The sequence below is a fragment of the Osmia bicornis genome, chromosome 14 (assembly GCF_907164935.1).
Source record: "Osmia bicornis bicornis chromosome 14, iOsmBic2.1, whole genome shotgun sequence".
Lineage (NCBI taxonomy): Eukaryota > Metazoa > Arthropoda > Insecta > Hymenoptera > Megachilidae > Osmia > Osmia bicornis.
The window spans coordinates 5,876,107-5,891,733 of NC_060229.1; the positions used below are offsets into that span (position 1 = coordinate 5,876,107).

The window sequence follows — 15,627 nt, forward strand, 5'->3', positions numbered from 1 at the left end:
ATCCATCATTTCACCCTTTAAATTATTCTTCTTAACCTTCCCTCATTAAAACTGTTATTAAATTCACGATTACCCCCGGCCCCTTTCACGAAATCCTACCGGGTAATCAAAGGGTAAAGATTCATAAACTGTCATCGACCGGGGAAGATTGCAGCACCGGTACAAAGGAATTATATTGAGATCGCAATATCCTCCCCCCACCCTTTTCAACGAACACGTCCCATTCTCGGTACGGGCGTTCGCGAAAAATCGCAGACACCCGCACGTTTCTCATACTCGTCGTATTCCCGTCGTTACGGCGATTCCCGTAAGCATTGTGCGAAGGAAGAATATAAGTCGGCGCGTGCGTGTCCGTACGTACGTGTGGAAAAGGGTGATATCATCCCCGTAATGCGATGCAGGCGCGATGATCCGGGAGCAATATACCTTGGGACGCGCGACGGGAGCCAGGACCCCCCGCGGGATCGCACAAGACCTCCTTTGGCCCCGGGACATCGCGATATTGCTTGTTTTATTGGAGCGTGACACCCATTTTTTTTGCACCCTCTCGCCGCTCGCCTCGCACAACCGATCTCCGGGTTCAAGGGTGCGAGATTCCGTAGAAAAGAGGAAAAAAGATGAGGAAGAGGAGAAAAAAAAAAAATCATTTCGCCGGATGTTTAGGCGTGGCGGAAGCGAGTCTTGGTGCACGGGACGCAGGGGGATACAAGGGTCTCCTGGTTTCTGGAGGGGGGTGGCTGCGATAAACGAAACAGATTGTCGGAACGATCGTACCTTGGGGAGAGATACCGAGGATAAATATATGCCTCGTGTTTTATGGAAACTGCTCGGAGCACAACGAGGGGTAATTTAATGGGAACGGGCTCTGTTTGGACACCGTCGTTCGAGGTGGAATTTTATGAAGGTTCCGCGGTACTTGTTACACCATAGAAAATAACGCGCGATGGATCAACGCTACCGATTTTAAGATTAAAGGATTGAAAATCCTTTTCGATCAGAGAAATTGCCCACTTAACGAATTAATCATCGGCGAAATAGTTCCACGAACGGTTCCTCGACGTTTGATTACCGGGGGAACTTTTAATGCACCGTGAAAAATAAAGCGCACGGAAGAAACCAATTAAGGTTATTGCTTCCCCGTGACGACGCGAGGATCAAAGCTACTCGACGAATTAAACTCCGCGTCTCGAAGCGTATCGACAGAGAGAAAGAGAACAGGGAAAAGGGAGAGAGAAACAGAGAGACAAGGGCCGTCCGAAATTTCTGCAAAGCCGATGGAGCACAATTTCTCATATGGAAAAGTTTCTTCCCTGTTCGCCTAGCGACGATGAGGGTGCACGGTGGGGGTTGACGAGGGGAGAGGACCAGTAGGTTGTAGCTTTCTCGCGTTTTCCCTCGCTTTTTCCAACTTTTGTCGGGAACGATAGGAGAAACAAAACCGATGCCAGACGTTCCACCCCCGAAACAGGGTGGTCGAAGATGGTTCCCGGTGAATTTTCACGTGAAACTTTTCGCGAGGACTAATTTAAAACATATCAGTCCGTTAACTCGTAGAGATCATCGATAGGAAAAATAGCGCAAACTTTCGAGAAAAGGGGCAAGGGAGAAGTCTAAAAGTCTGCAAGCAATCGGAAAGGGTGCAGCGAGGAACGACGAGAGAAAGAGAAGGAGATGCTAGTAAATTTATCAGTGGTCATCCGAGGGCGGAACCGTCGGGGACAAATTCCATCGCGAGCATCGCCCTCTTTTGCGAACCAACTCGAAACCTACACCCCGTCCACCCTCTTTTCCGTCTCCGCGTTCGGCTGCTTCGCCGGTTCGTTGGCTGGATACTGGTTCACCCTTCCTCCCCTCGGCCGGACCACCCTTCGACTGGCGTAAGTCATTGCGGCTGACCGGAAGTCACAGGATCACCGGAACCAGGGATATTTATGCGAGCTCACCCACCGACCGGGGCATTACCCGTAATAAGGAAATTGCGAATTTATTACGTCCCTTCCCTTCGTCTTCCTTTCCTGTACGCCACTCCCGCCCTCCTGCCACCCCCTCCAACGACTGCCATCCGCGTCTGATATTGTCCGAGCGGAGGGTGACCGGAGGTGGAGGCTCGGACCAAGAGTTATTTCGGGTTTTATGGGTCGAGACTAGCCCGGGTTATCCGGCAACGTTCCAGATGATGGGGAAAAAAGCTGGAGGTGAAAGGTCCTGGAATTGGTGGCACGAAATTCTAGCTGGATCCTTTTTCGACGTCTGCGAGTATCGGCCCCCACGAGGCGTTCATCCCTTCGACTTTTCATTCAATTTTCAAATTCTCACAAAATCAATAATCGCGTTAAATTAAACGACGAATAACAAATGAAATTACCGCTGCTAAATTGAGCGCGTTACACGGGAAAGTAGAAACCTAATTAAACAATTAATTAACTGCCTCGAAACACGCGAGCAGAACGTTTTCGACGTGCAGCATTAAACATCCTACTTTTGCAACCAGACTTGTTTTACGACCCTCTTCATCCCTGAAACGGAACAAAATCAATATCCTTGCCTGTGGATTGAACATTTCTCCTATGAAAGTTCATTTGTACCCAACTTTGAAAGCTAAAGGATAACAAGTTAAAGTGTTGCGGATAATAAGAGAAGAACTTTTTAATTGATCCCGTAATTATAGAGACGACGAACCACGATCGTCGAGGAGGGATGATCACGGTGGCAAGGAAGCGCGAATGGCCGCGGGCGGTGGAAAAAAAAAAATCATGCCACGGGATCTGGATACTGTGGGCGAAAAGCCACCGGGGGACTATTAGCACACATCATCGACAGTCGGGTCGCTGCTCGTGATGCGTCGGCATTGTTGTGCCCGGTTGAGCGCTGGCAGGAGGCGTGGTTCCGCGATAATTCATTCTTGATTGCGTGTCTGATACATACGACCAGTAATTATAACGCGGTGCCGCGTGCAACGGCACCGTTCTCCAAATCGTTTCGCGAGACAAGCGTGCACCGACTCTCCGACCTCTTCTACGGACAATCGCGACGCCTCTTTGTTTCAACTTTTCCTACCGCCTCCTTTGTGACGGGCATTTTGTTCCCGTCATAATGTACCGCGGAGGCTCGATTGAATCAAAGAAATTGATTCGTTGAATCCTTCGGACGGTGATCGTTAAATACCACCTGCTTTATTTTAAGGAACCCGGACAGTTGTCCTCGAACGGTGAAATTCCCTCGATCCCGTTTATTTTTTAATCTCACACGGAATCCCACGGTGCGTGAAACAAGGAACAAACGAGACGATTACGCGATGCCATTAACGGCAACCAGACGACAGCAGGCTCCATCGTCCAGCAGCGTCGACAGGTACCATTATTTCATAATCACGAGGCAGTCGTCATTAGGCACGTATTCCTTGACAAATGACAAGTGGGACTAACGAACAGACCAGAGATCTCGGCCTCTTCTTCGCCGAAAGTTACACCTTGGCTCCTCTTCGGGTCACGCATCGCTTCGTGGTCGCATTAAACATCCTACCGAGACGTTTTCACGAGGGGCGACGGAGCGGAGGGACTGAGAAAGAGTATCCGTGTGTCGCGATCGGTCCTCCGGTCGACGAGAGGAGAGCCAGAGAGAGAGAGTTATTGATGATGCACGGGCACGGAGTCCGCCGGATACCGGCTAGTAACGTAAGTCCCGTTTCATCCATCAAGCTAAGGACTCGGCTTAATATCCCCGACGAGCGAGAACGTGGCTCTGCATTTCTAATTCCTCGTCTACGCCTCCGCTCCGTGAACCTGGTCGTTCGTCTCCTCCTATTCGTTTTTTCGCCGCCGTCTTTTCACTCCTCCGCTTCGAGCATCGAGATGTTTCGAGTACCCCCGTCGCAGCTGGTGAAAAGGAAACGAAGGTAGCTGGGTATCTGCGGCGAACGGCGAGCCACGAGAAACGAAAGTACAACGCGAAATCCAGAGGAAAGCAAAGTGAATTACTTAACCCGATGAATTTTTAACTACCCTTACCCTCCGGCAAGCTTCCCCAGGAATTTCGACTCGCATCTTCTCGCGTTTGCTCTCGCGACGCCCCGAGGAGAGTGAGCTCGATTCCCCAAAGAATTTCCGCCCTATAAACTTCAAATCCAATCTGTGCCAGTACATCAGCCGGCCAGCAAACATAAGCTTAGAAAAATATTGGCGTTGCTCGTGCGTACGTTGTACACGGTGTACTTGTGTACGTCTGTGCATAGTTTGCCCGTGTATGTACTGAACGAACCTGCGCGCCCAGGTGGCGGTCGATCCGGCAGCTTCCAGCCCCGTTCCTCGAGAACTCGAATCGCGGCTACTGGGGTTCGAATGGCGCGGCCAAACACGAGGGTGTGTTGGTACATATGGTGTATCGTGAAACCCCGTAGGCTGTTTGGCCGCGCGTATACGAGACCGGCATTATGCCGGCTTGATTGGGTAACGGCAAACGTTTGCTCTCGCCGTTACCGGTCTCGAGATCGGTGCATTGACCTGTTTCACCGCCCTGTCCGACAATCTCCTCTGGGACCGATCATTGATCGACCCGTGGAAGAAAAAAAATGCGAATGTTACGGCTTTCGTTAGCTAATGATTCTGACGGTTTCGCGATCTTTTGAAAATAAAAAATGAAGATCGCTAAGGCAACCCCTTTGGCAGTCCTCGTTTTTAATTAATTAGATTCTCTCCCTAATTTCCCTCGATGCGTTACGAGTCTCGATGCAAGAAAATTCGGCAGATTTTGCGCGCTCCTCTCATAATAAACCGTTAATCGAACGCGTGTTGGTTAATTTTCATCCAAAGAGTTAATCGCCACGTCCAATTGAAATTCGATGCAGCTGGTTGCTCGAATAAGCAAGTTGCCGATCGCGATCCTTGGCGCGTGAAACGCGCGCACGCGTTCGTAGGAGTGTGTTGGTGAGGGTGTGTTCCAGAGACCGCTATTAGTGGCAGCCTCTCGTCGGCCACGTCCGTGCCGCTGGAAAGTTTCAAGTAGTTCGCTAGACACATGGCAGAGTCCCGAGCTCTGCCCTCTCGACCAATCGCAATTATCCCTAAACACCGAGCTGCCACTACATCTGTTCCCTTTTCGCCTACTCGCCGATGCAAGAGCGAGCGAGCGCACCTACACGTGGGATCTCGGCGAGGACGGAGAGGAAGCAACGCTCCGGTAAAGGAGAGAACCCGAGGAAGAGAACTTTGCGGGAAACCCGCGAAACTACCACACCATGAACTTCCACTTCTCGACGGTTAATCCGAGTTTCGAGAACAAGTTGGACCAACTGGCTGATGCTGCCGGAGAACGGCAGAGAGAGAGAAGTTCGCGCTCCTGGAATTTCCTACTCGAGTAGCCAACCTGATTCTTCGAATCTTACCGTGGAAAAAGTTTCGTTGAATTACTTGACGCGATTCTACTTTCCACCGGAGTCCCAAAGGAAACACCTACGCATACTTTCTCCCGTACTTTCATCCATTATTAACGAGTTCAGTCATTTTTTATCGAATTTTTAACTTGCATCAAGAATGACAGGAACAGGAAAATTGACATTGCATAAAAGTAGAAGTAAGGAAAGGATGGATAAAACGTGGGACGAAGAAGGCGCGTCTAAGGGGGGTGGAAAACCGTCTGTGGCAGCGCGGAAGCCGCGAGCCGGATGGCGTAACCGAAATTACTTAGCCAGCCTTTCAGAGGCAACCGAGGAGAAAGGACTTGTTGCACGAGTAAGCTGCGGCCGCCGGTTAAAATATCGGAAATTTAAGCATCGTTCCACCCCCGCATCGAACCCCCTCCCCTTCCATACCGCGCCGCTCGCGCTGGATTTACATTTCGTCTACCGTTTCTTTCGCCTCTCCTCGTTTTCCGTCTCGTCTCGTTCGCCCTTCCCGCCGCAGCCGGAAGCCAAAGCGATCGCCGAGATTTTCCGCCTCCGGTAGACGGACCAGCCTTTCTATACACGCGGTTACTTTTCTCCTCGCGATTGCCCGTCCGCCTGTCCGTTTTTAAGGTACCGTCGGAAAACTTTGTATCGCGATCGAAACGAATAAACGGGGACGAATGATCGTCATCGCGAACGCAGATCGCAATAAACCGAGATCCTTTATCGCGCGGTCGAAACAAACCGCATTGACGTTATCGTCGAACGTCAAACAACGCGAATTCTTCCATAATCCGGGCTCCGGGCATCTGCGTTAATTAGCGTGGATTGGTCCCCGCGGTATTTATTAACGCGCGATTGTACGGGGAAAACCGATTCGTCTAGTCGTATCTCCGTATCGCCGCGTTCGCCAACCGCGATAATCAATTTCCATCGCATACATATTTCAACGCACGCCGTCCGACCAACCGTTCTAATCATTTCGACGCCGTTTCACTCGCGCTTATTTTTCACGCGATTCCATCGATTTCCACTCGCGCTTCGAATGCGGATCAACCGGCTCGGGAAAGAGAGAGAGAGAGAGGAGAGTGGAAAAAGTATCGATTCGAGCGGGAGAAGAAAGGAGTCAGCGTTCCACGAAACTGCAAGCCGGATTCCGCGAAACGATAATTGTCAGCTCACCCTTAATTAGACGTTATTAAACCGATCCACCGAGTCGCGACCGCGTCATTTTATTAATAACGAGAGCATCAGTCGATGATACACCGATACGCGTGGCCATTGTCTGCCGCTCCTCGAAACTTTTTCACCGCGTCCGTATACCCGGCATTAATTAGTCCAAATTAGTGTCGACGCTGCTAATTGTCGCAGCCATTGTCCCGCCGCGTGAAACCGATTTATTGTCCCGTTCAAGCGCCGCGGATTCACGCTCCTCTGTCTGTCGCCAGCCTCTTTTGGGGATTGGATTAATCGCATCGCCGAAACAATTCCTTCCTACTCTTCCACCCTTAACGATTCTTTCGCCAAAGATCGTACGCGCCGGGAATTTATTTTCACCGCCGATAAATGGCTGCCACTTTTTTCTCTCTCTCCATCGTCCCGCGGGTGCGGAACGCGTCGAGGTGCGCGCGAATTCGATCGCGTTTATTACACCTCGAGCGGGTAAATCATTTAATTTTCTTGTCGCCTTCCTCCGGGGAAACCACCCCTCCCTCGAGCAATCGCTTTGATACCGAAGCTCTGTCGACTTTGCTAATTCGTTTTGTTCCTCTGCTGCGAGGCGAGAGTTTAAACAACGAAACAGGTGCGCTTTTGACCGTGATAATTATTACACGACGATGAGAACGAAAATAAGGTGAATATCCTCTCTGTGTAAATTATTACTTCAATTTATATTGATTCTACGTGAAAATGTTTGAAGTTTTCTTAATTAATAACCTTGGGAAGTTGGCTAGAAATCCGTCAGAAAATACAAAATTCATCCTCCTTCAGTAATCTAACTTCAATACACGCCGCTAAGTATTACACGCAAAGACCTATTCTCGGCAGTAAATCGTCGCTTAACCATCTCCTCCTACGTGTATACAGCGTAGCAACTCGGGAAGGATTCATTAAAGACTGACCCGAACGTAAATAGAGTGAATTGTATAATGAATGCAATAACCGAGCCCTGGACGATACTTCTGCATACATATATTCTTCGTGTTTTGGTTCGCTAACCAAAGAGAAAATGATCCCCGGACGAAGATACGAATTGCATAATAAAATTAATTCCAATAACGAGAATATAAATCTGTCCGAATAGCTCTGGTGACTAAAATCGTTTCGTTCCAAGAAACGTCCACACGGTGGAGCGAGTTTTTCCGGCGCACGGAGGCGCGAGGCGGAAAGTATTCCTGGACCAAATCCCAGGAAGGACGCGGCCGCCATCGCGAAATCCAGCGACGGGACGAAACGATTTTTCTCACAAGCCGTAGGTAGCCGTACACGTGAGACTACCTGCTCGGATTCCTGTGAGCCCTCCGCCAGGCCCGTCGTGCTCCAGTTGGTAAAAACGTTCCCACGACATAGGATACGCTCCCAGAGCGGCCATCTTGGCTCTGCCGTTCAAGGGGAAGGGCCGCTTCTTCCTCTCCCTTCGACGACACTGCACACACGATCGACGAACCTTTTCAGAAGCTCGCAACACGGGACACCTACTTTTCCTTACCTTCCACCGTCCAGGATCCTCGTTGGAAACCTTCGATCGAATTCACGCACGATTCCCTCGACAATGCTACCTGTTCCCAGCTTCGCTTCGCTTTACTCCGAACCTTCTCTTCCAATTCATCCTTTATGAACTCGGACACTGTATTCGCGTACAATGGAGAAAAAGAGAGCGACTTTTGTCGCCAGGCATTAGGCAAATGCTCGGACGATCAGGTTGGTCGATGAATCGGGCGAAATCAAGAACTGCCGGCTCAACGCCTCGGGTAAATACAACAACGGAGAAGGTTGATAGTTTTTTTTTCAGTCGAGTGCTAATAAAAATTTCCCTTCCTAGGGTGCAACAGACGAGACGAGATAGAAATGAATCCACCCCTCGTACGGGCGAAATATTAGGCGAACCAGGCAGTTAGAAACGGTCGTATAATTTAATATGCTGCGAACGAGTTTCGGCTACCTGCGCGTCACGCGGCTAATAAAACGCGAATGTACAGGTGCCTTTAATAGAAAAATACATCGGGCCGCGTTTTGATCCAAGATCCACGATCGATCGAGCCTCCTCCGGTGAGGAGTTCACCGATCCGCGTACCCTCCTGGATCTCGCAACGAACGATCATCGGCATTGTGATGCTCACCGGCGATCGTTAATCAACTGAGAATCACTGGGAGTGCTCATTGTGGGCGGGTTATTAATCAAATGAGAACTACTGCCGCCTATTGTCGGTCCCTGGCAGGGGTTCCCGCGAGAGGAACCGAGAGCAAGGGATACCGTGAACCTAGAGAGGAGAGGAGAGGAGAGACTCTCCTTCTCGTATCGACCAAGCCGCCTGCTTTATGAGCACATAGATGTGGAAAGTTGTCGTGGCTCCTGACTAACGTTCCGACAGAGAGGAATTAACCCTTTTCTCACGATACGCGCGTCTGCGAAAGGATTAAAATATTTTGCAGAAAGGAGACGTGTTATTTAGCACCGGACACGATTGGCCCAATTATTTTCTCGAAGAACCTTGCGATCGGGATTATCCTGAAGAAGCTAAGACTGCGAGAACGAACCTCCTATTTCCTCGGACGAAGAAGGTGGCGAGGAGATCTCTTTCCTGGCACGGGACAAAAGGAGATTATCAGGGAATCTTGGTGTATTTTCCAGAGCGTCCCTGTGAGAACCGCGCGATCCGGAATCAAAGTGGAGGCCGGCTCGTGAGACGTATCCTCGTGGCAGCCGTTGATGAAGATGTCGACGGGCAGCTGGAGATTTCTGAAGATTACCACCGCCACCCGCCGACACCGTTCTTCCTTCGCACCTTATTCAACCTTTCTACAACAATGACGTGTAACAAGAACTTTACGACTCTGGTAGCTGAGAAATCCAGCACGTTTCGCGCGACATCCAAATTCACCAAAGCGAGATTATTCGACGACTGCAAAAAAACTCGGATCGTGTTCCCTTAACGCGATTCTAATTAAAATCAGATTCTTTTTTTTCTTTCATTGAAAGATGCTTGACAGATTTCGCAGATCGGACGGACAGATAACGCGGAAGAACGATTTATATGTTGCACAGGTAGACGGATGAACACATCGTGTGAACTACCGTGTTATTTACAGCCATTTTGAATATCACGGCTGGCATCTCTGTCTGAGCCTGCATGAATGTTGCATTGATTTCAACGCGCGTCAGACACGCGATTGCAACAATTCGCGCCACTGAAACGGAACATTATCCCGGACGGTAGAATCCGCGAACAAGTTGCAAACTCTGACAGTTGTAAGCTTCCGTTGGAAAAACTTTCCTTCAAAATTTCCTCTTCGAAGCTCGAAAAAGAGTATTCGAGGATTGATTAAGAAGCAGCATACTTCTTGAATTCTGCCGAATTAATGGAACAGAATCGGCTCGATTTCCTAATCGCCGCTCGACTCGAGCTAATCATCGCACGACCGCCTGGGCTGGTGAAACGCAGACCAAGGTAAGACGGCGGGCAAGGAAAAGACCCTTTTGTGGCACATCAGAAATCTCGTAATGTGGGAATGGACGCAGCGACTCGGTCCAGGTTCCGTACTACTGCGATTATTCCATGTAATTAAGTCGACGGAACTTTTCTCAGAGCTTTCAGGGTTCCCTCGACGAGAAAAGGGCGAGAAAGGGAGAATATAGTCGTGGGCAGGGCGGAGGAAGAGGGACGGATGAAGGGAAAAAGGGAGACGCGTAGGAGAAAGCTAGTTGAGGAAGGAAGGAGAGAAGGACGGTAGGTGGAGACAGGCGAACGAGAAGGTGGCGGAGCAGGAGGTGGAGGCCGACGGAGGAGAGGCGAGGAAGTAGAGGCGGTAATTAAGAGAGTTAGTTGCCGGTCTCCCAATTAGGAGCCAGTAGGAGCCAACCCTGCTACCGCGACGCCTGCCGTCTCTGCCCTGCAGCGAACTCCACCTAAAGACCACCCGATTCCTTGCCTTCGCCGCTCTGGCTGCCCGCCACGCAAACCCTAAGACTACACCCTCGAAATTCGTAGGTTCGTTCCTTGCTGCCAGGGACCAGCCGTTGATATCAAGATGCAACTTTATTTTCAAACCCAACCCTTAATGTAGAGACTTCCTCGGAAGGGGTTGAATAATTGTAACGAGCAGCGATTACGCGCGGCTCCGAACGCGATAAGAATTGCAATAAGGGGTGGAGCTTATGGCACAGAGGGAGGAAAGGTTTAGAAGCGTTTTATCTCGCGATCCGATGAAATTGTCGCGATCGAATAGAGTCAGACAACCCTTTCTATCGAGGAAATGGAATTACAGCCTTCTTGTGCGAACGGACAAGGGAAAGGAAGACACCCTAACGCGATGAATTTTAACACCGAACGATAAAACCACCGACGTCCCTGACCGTCTGCTAAGAAGACTGTACGCACCCTTTTAGTCGGCTTTTACGACAGGCAGGGTGTACCCTGGGTGTATTCTACCCCGCGACCCAGACGGGTGCCAATAAAAATGTTTGAATAATAATAAAGATAATCGAGGCTGCTTAACGCCACGCCAAACGATCGATGATCCCTCTAATCCTCCTATGAATACGTCGACAATGATGTTCGTGTCTCCACGGACCGGGTCACCACGTGTCCGACCATTATGGGATACGAACACAGTGGTACCTGCAGGAAATGGAGCCGCTTTCCTCGATGTCAACGAAGATGGCGTCGTTCCATTCGCGAGACGTCGAACGGTAAAGGGTTGTACAATGTCGAGACGCACGAGGTCGATGCCAGGAAGAGGGAGAAGGGTTGCGGTGCATCGATATTGTACCGGGAACATCCTCTTCCCTCGCATCTCGCGACCCTTTCCATCGAACGATTGAGCCGTTGAAAAGGCATCGACAGATCGACGCAGCGGAAACCAGCGTTGCGACGCGGCTTTCGCGACGACCCGGCTGTCAAGCTCGATGTTGCTCTTGCCAGAGTCGTCAACGCCGAGCTTCAACAGGTTGCGCGTTCTCCTCCGCTCGCGATAACGCGTCGAGGATCGGTGAAAATGAAAAAAGAAAAATTGAAAATTGAAATTTCCCTTCGAACCGCAACCACGACGCAGTAGTGCTGGACGCCATTTCGACAGGGATATTCGCGCGTGCTCCCCTCCCCCTTTGCGACAAGGTTGCCCGGTTTCTCAGTCGGAGTCGTGGATCAGGCGAGATCCCTGCGTGGCGATCGGGTGACAGAAGGTCCCGAGGAACTCCTCCGGGCACAAGAATCGAACACCTGGTCGGTTCGCTCGACGAGGGTAGGACGGAGGAGGGAGGAAGGTCCAGGAGGAAGGGTAGGCGAGGGGTTGACGAAGCGAGGGACGACGACTACACGGTATTACCATGACAAAGGGGCCCCACCGAGGCCCCCTTCGCAAGGGACCCAGGTGCGTGGGACCGAGTTTTCGGGCCCGGTAGCCGCTCGAGGGCGTTTCGGCACACCCCCGCCGCGCTACCCTCTATTGCTCAATAAGGCTGTCATTCACGTAGACGCAGCCCGTACAACGCGATGCCCTACGAGAACCCGAGAACCCGACGCGGGATCCTATTACGTCAACCTCGAAATTCTTCGCGGAATATCCTGATCCTCTTAGCGCTCCAAAGTTCCTGCAGCAATTACGAATGATTAGGGTCAATTAAGGGATTGCGAAAGATTTTCAAGATTTTTTTTTGCTGTCCTAATAAATATTTACTATGATGTAAAATACATATTTTAAAGTAGTTTTAAGATTTTTTTAAAGTAAAATGTTAAATAATGAGCCCTTCTCTTGCGGTGGCCACGAGATCTTCCAAACCGCTTATTTGAAATCAAAACCAAAGGAGATTGAGTTAGTATATTGTATTTTTAAGGGCCTAAATGAAGGGTTCTGCGAAATTTTGATCTTCACCAAAATGACAAGAATTTTACTGAAAAATCCAGTTTTCGAACTGGTCAAATTTTGGTTTCTTTGCGATAAAAAAGATTTTGATTTCAAATAAGCGGTTTAGAAGATATCGTGGCGTTCTACGAACGTTCCCTTATTATTAAACATTTTACTTTAAAAAATCCTGAAAATCACCCGATTTCAACTAAGGAAACCCCTTAAGAAAACCTTCGCGATTTGAACTTCTTCGAAGCTGAAGTCGCGACTGATCTCCGACTGAGTAGCCCTTTCCATTAAATAATCTACACGCTTTCCCAACAAAGGGGATATAAAAATGAACAAAAAGAACATTCGAAAATCCCTGTTCGAATCACGAGCACCGCGATTCGTGCGTTCCATTTAAGCCGCGTTCTCAGCGCGTCCTCACACTCGCGCTCTTCTTTTTTTTTTCAAACCGGACTACGAGCGGGCGGGCGGCGTGCCGTAGAAGGAAAAGGAAGTTCCTCCAACGCGTGAAAACGTGCCGACGAGAGAGCGTTGGGTTCTGGAAGGATGCGGTCGGTCCCGCGACACGTATGCGAACGAGGCTTTACGTAAGCAGGTGTGACGATGCGTGGACACGCGTCTACCAGGAAAGGCGGACGAAGCTGACGCCTGCGTCGCGACCAGGTGTTCATTATTACGAATCTCGGTTAGGCCGCAAGCGTTTCGCGGGAAGCGCGAAATTTCCGGCAAACTATTCGCACTCTAGGAATCGCGATTATTTAACTCGCCGAGTCTCTCGCGTTTCCACGTAGTCGAATCGGTGGAAAGTCTGCCAGAGGGGTGATAAAAATTGGGTCAGCAGGCCGTTCGAATTGAACGGGCAGCGTTTATTTCAATAGTTTCCACGCGACAAGTTGGAACTTCTTCCATCCTATTTCCGCGCTTTCATTACAAGGAATAATAGGGCGGAAAGCAAGGAGCTATCGCGCGGTTCGCGAAAGTTGCTATCGCCGGCTGAATTTCCTGCTGCTGACAATTATCCTCGCGGAGACTCTTCGGACGTCGAACGGAAAACGCATCGACGCGTCTGGCTCGTATTAACTGATTAATTTATTTTCCATCGCGATGGAAGTGAACTCAACTTCTTTTCGCAGCATCCAGCCTCGAGACGCTATCGATCTTCTGCAAAACGACTTTGGCGGCTGCTACCTCGGCTCACACCCCAATTTTGAAGAAACAAGTTTTACCACGGGGTGGTGCATGGTTCGCCCTGAAAATTAGGGGGCCGCCGGTACACGGTGCAACAAATTCACGACCAGACCGCCGAACAATACACCTCCTGCGAGCAGAACCGCGCGTCCCTAGCAGCGACGCGAGAGACAAAGAAGGGAACAGCCGCTCGTTTTTGATTATTTGCAGGACAAATATTGTGACTGGACCCGGGTGTCGATCGAAGAATCAAGATCAACGATCTTGATGCTATTATCGACGCGAAAAGGTTATTCTATTCGAGGCAAGGTGCATCCTTTATTCTGAACCAAACGACCCCTATATCTGTTCAAGTGTTTCATTCGAAATTTGAAAGAATAAATTTCAAGTGAAAGCCGATAATCGCACTATTATAAACTAATTTGTTAACCCTTTGACTGCTATGGAAGCTGTCGGTGTCAACTATGGACGCAACTGTTGAAATGTTAAAACGTTGAATACCGTGAGGGTCACTGGTGAATAATTAAAAGAAACCAGTAGAGAAGCATTATTTTAAATAATATTGCTATTGTATAAATAATGTAAAATAGTAAGGAGAAAGTTTTAAATTTGAAATTTGAACATTAATTATTTCTATTCTGAATAATTTGAGCTGCAATTCGTTTCACAAACAATGCCCATTTTCACTGTGGCAATCAACATGTTAATCATAATCAGATAAATCATAATTATAATCAAATAAATCATAATTTATAATCAACTAAATCATAATAAATCATAATTATAATCAAATAAATCATAATCATAATCAGTACATATTACTGATTACACACCATATGTTATCAGATTATAATGATGTGATAAAACTATGAAAAAAAGAAATTGAGAAACGAAGGGAAATAAAAAAACTTGGCACTTCGAAAAAGTTTCAAAGCCATCATCCATTTACAATTTCCTCTCAAAACACTGACCCGTCCATCATCGGCACAGTTTAATTACCCTAGATCAGCTCGCCGGGCGCAGTGTGTCGGAGGCGTATGAAAATTCGCGGCTGTCATGTCAGGACGTCTTATCTCGCAGGAACGTGTCGCGAGTTATCGTCGGTCAGCGTTATAGTGTTCGACATTGGCCTGGTCTGGCCGGAGCGATTAATCTTAGCTCGGGCCAGGACACTGTATCCTGGCGGTGTCCCTGCAGGGTAATGATCCGTGGCGCACACGATAACCCGCCGCCCTTGTCCGACAGCCGTGCGTGTCCTACGGATGTCCTTCGTCCTTGTACGATCGCGTAATGTATCGAGGATACCCGGAAATTTCGTGGCCAGAGAGGACACCTAGCTCGGATGTCGGCAGACGTATCGGAAGACGAGGAGTCTTGATTGAAATCCGCTCATTAACAACGTCCTATCTCGTTACACATTTTTTCCATCTGCTTTTCTTTTCTAGAAAACTATACAAGTGCCACAGTTGGATCCCATTGCCTTCCCTGAGATCTCCCGTTCCCTTATTTTTCACAGGTCAATGCTTTCGACTGTTTTGAAGACTTGCGGTCCCTCGATTTCACGGCGAGAATCCTGGCTTCGGTTTCGTGGCGTGTTCTACGGGCAATTGTTTTCGAGAATTTGCACGAGAAAAACCAGTCGAGACGCGGCTGGTGATCGCGCACTCGAGCGAACCGACGAGTTTGGCCGGTATGAAAATCGACTGACCTCACGGACCAGCGACAGAACACGCCACTATTTGAGTTATGACGGTGTACTGGGTGTTTTGGAAAAAAATTCCCTGGCTATGAATCTTCTATCCTGTCTCGGCTCTATTCTCTACTAGATTAACTACCACCTGGGGATTCTTATCAAATGTTAGGTGCTTTTAGTTATTCCTTTTTAATCACCATTTTACATTTCAATATTTTCCACTGCTTCCATGAACTTGATAACGATAACAATTATTTTAATAATTGAAATTACTTAAATTTTTTAAAAATAA

The 15,627-nt window shown here is 48.9% G+C and overlaps 1 protein-coding gene across 2 annotated transcripts in view; it reads right to left on the reverse strand.

Annotated features, from left to right (window-relative positions):
- LOC114876834 (transcription factor Sox-2) overlaps nucleotides 1-15,627 on the reverse strand; it is a 239,927-nt gene that overhangs the window by 148,868 nt on the left and 75,432 nt on the right. The window lies entirely within an intron of this gene.